This window comes from Volvox carteri, assembly GCF_000143455.1.
Source record: "Volvox carteri f. nagariensis unplaced genomic scaffold VOLCAscaffold_28, whole genome shotgun sequence".
NCBI lineage: Eukaryota > Viridiplantae > Chlorophyta > Chlorophyceae > Chlamydomonadales > Volvocaceae > Volvox > Volvox carteri.
The window spans coordinates 1,004,829-1,008,119 of NW_003307571.1; positions in this window are offsets into that span (position 1 = coordinate 1,004,829).

Genomic DNA, 3,291 nt, shown 5'->3' on the forward strand with positions numbered 1-3,291 from the left:
ATGAACACAGTAACTCCCTCCATAACAGCAGGCAGTTCATCACTCTGGCATTCCATTCGTAACCCTGCCTCGCAGCCTCTCTCGCTCTGAAGTCGCTACCCTTGGCTTTGGAGTGCCCTTACAAAACCGCACCGCTTTCCGTTGCCCCAATGACACACCATTTGTTGGGCATGTCGTCGCCTTCTTACCTGGCATAGACGCCAGCCTACGGCTCCGCCGCTTGTGAAAGCTGAACCCGCGCGTAAACCCGCCACTCGTGAAAGTGTTACCCCCCCGCGTGAATTTGTGCGGATGCGAACTAACCGTGCTGCGCAGGGGGAACTCAGGAGGCGAGGACATAACTTTTTCCGGTGAGTGAGTGAGTTAGTGAGTTAGTGAGTGAATGAGTGAGTGAATGATGAATGAAGGATGAATGAATGAATGAATGAAGGATGAATGAATGAATGAATGAATGAATGAGTGAATGAATGAGTGAGTGAATGAATGAGTGAGTGAGTGAATGAGGGCCGCTCCAGTGCGAAAGGGTGGGAGCGTCTGGGAAGGAGTTGGGAAGTGAGAAATAATCCCGGACAGTGGGCAGCTCCCCCGCAGCATTGGATGATTATTAGGACGACCTGAGAGGTGCTTTGCGGCCCCTGTGAAAGCGGTCCATTCAAGAGCTCAGCCCGTCCAGTTCACGCGCATCCGGGAGAGCTGGACGGCCTGAGCTCTTGAATGGACCGCTTTCATCGGGGTCCTCAACTCTGTTAGGACTGAGCTGCTGACCTACCCTGAATAGTCCCTGGGGAGTCGCATCTGGTGCGAAGGCCCCACCGGTTCCCTTCCGAAGTGCATCCTTGGGTCCCACAACACGCCGGCAGAGGGCGGCCGGATGCCACATCCTGGACTCCAAACACGTCAGGACTCCTAATATGTTCCTTAAACTCCCCCACAAACACGTGCTCCCGCTGCTGCAGTGCCCTCTGGGGGTTCGGACACTCTGAGCTGCATGCTGAGCTTTCCGATCGGCAGTCCGGATAGCGATGCCATAGCAATGCTGATGAGGCCGGGCAGCAGCCCGCTCATCTTCCCTAGTGGTACAGGGTAAGAGCTTTCGGTGGAGGGATGGGAACAAATTTGTGAGCTGGGGGAGTTGTGAGAGAAACAAACTACCAGCGGGACGGCTAACTACCATCAACCAACCAACCGACCATGGCGGACGTGGGCACGGGTGCTGTGTAAAGCCATCCCGTTGGATGAAATATTTCCGAATAGGGATACAGCTTAGTAAGTGAGCCCAGAGAGATGCGAAAGGACCAGACTGGGGCTGTGCTGCTAAAGTACAGGGGCTGATGACAAACTCGTTCATCCCCTTAAGTTCCCAGAGATGGTTTTATACAGTTGCATGATTCACTCTTCTGCCCACCTACCGCCTACTCCTCCTGCCGTACCTGCCTGTGCCTTTCCGTCAACGTCATGCAGCTTTCCGTCAGAGCTGTCTGGTAACGACTGCGGCTGCGGGTCGACGCCTTACGAGCTAGTTTGGGGTGCAGAGGCGCAAATCGGCTCCAGGTCGGTGTCTGCTGCTCGCTTGGCCTTTTAAGCTCCGCCGCATACCGGAGCCTCATCCAACATTGCTTAGTTGCAGCTGTACTGCTACTGCTTATCCCAAAGTCGCTAACGACCAGTCGTTAGCCGTTGGCAGTTGCGGTTATTGAAAGTTTAGTTGGGAGCTATTTTTACAGCTTTAAGGACCTGACATCGCGGCCTGGGGAGCGTTGCTCCCCAGGAGCAACGCTCCCTTCCCTCAACAACCCCCGTGATTTAATTCGCAAAAAATAGACCACGGTCCGTAGACGTCACCGACCGACCGTATTCCAGGCTTAGCGTCTTGGCGATCCATCTGATTATTCTTTCCCTCTCCACCACCGCACTGATCTGGCCGCCAGCCAAAAACTCTTTCCATGTTACCGCATGCTCTACTACCCAAACCACATCCACCACACGCACATACCTGTGAAATAGAAATGTTGTCTTGTACCCCCCCCATTTCCGTCTTGCGGCTCAGAATATCAAAAAAACACAAAGACGCCACCCCACCCCACCCCACCACACGCACACCTTGGGCCCACAGGTCCTTCTACCCCTTCAAGTTGAATTCCCTGCCGTCCTCGGCCACTGCCCTTGGGCAGCTTAGCATGCTTGTCGTACAAGTCAACGCAGCAACCTGCTACCAGGGGGGCTCTGCCGCCCCGCGGCTGCGGCCGGGCGACCCGGGGAGAGCCCTCACTGGGGCCTTATGGTTCCGGCCCAACGTGTCTTGGATGGGCAGCGACCAGCTGGGGATACCCGTCCAAACCTTCGTTGGTGGGTGCGTGTAGTGGCGCGTGTGTGTGTGTGTATGTGTGTATGTGTGTATGTGCGTGTATGTGTGTGTATGTGTGTGTATGTGTGTATGTATGTGTGTATGTGTGTATGTGTGTGTCTTAATGACCTGAGCCGCGAGTGGCGCCTGGTGGCGTCCATGTGGGGTTGTGGGTGGAGGAGAAGGGGGGAGACTTGTGTGAACCGTGTAGCTTTCTGTCGTGTATGGTTCGGGATTTTGTGCGGGAATTGGAGGGGGGGGGAGGGGACGGCGGGGTGTCGTTGGGAAAAGGAACAAGAGCAAGAAAGGGTCTCTAACCGAGACCTTGAACCCAAGGAACGCCACGTGCGCTGCTTCTGTTTCTGTTTTCCGTCTTCCCCCTAGACTCTATTGCTATTGGATCCTAAATTAATCCTACATTGCATTCCTTTTGTCCCTCAACAGGTAGCAACACCGCCGGCTATCTGGAGCTGACCCTCAACCTCACTGACTTGCGCAGCAAAGTCACCGAAGCAACCGGCCTGACGTCATCAAACACAGCTCCGGAACCACTAACCCGCGGAGTTTTCCTCCTGAATCGATGCCAAACATGGACTCTGAGTGACCTGTGTACCACCTACACCTCACCCGACGGCGTCAACACCACGTGCCTGACGGCATACATCTGGTCGCCGCCGCCGCCGCCGCCGCCAGCGCCGCCGCGGCGGCCCCCGCCACCACGAAGGCCTCCATCGCCGAGGAAGAGTCCCCCGCCAGCTCTAGGGCGAGTGAACCCGTCGCCAACGTTGCGGTTCAGCGGAACAGCTGGTACTGCAGGTGGAGTGCAGGAGCCGGAAATTAGGCGACACCTGGCGGCATCAGCGGCATACTCGTCCTTGTCGGTATGCTACAGCGTTGCAACGAAAACACCGATCTTGTTTGAGTCACCGCCGCCGTCAGCGCTCTCA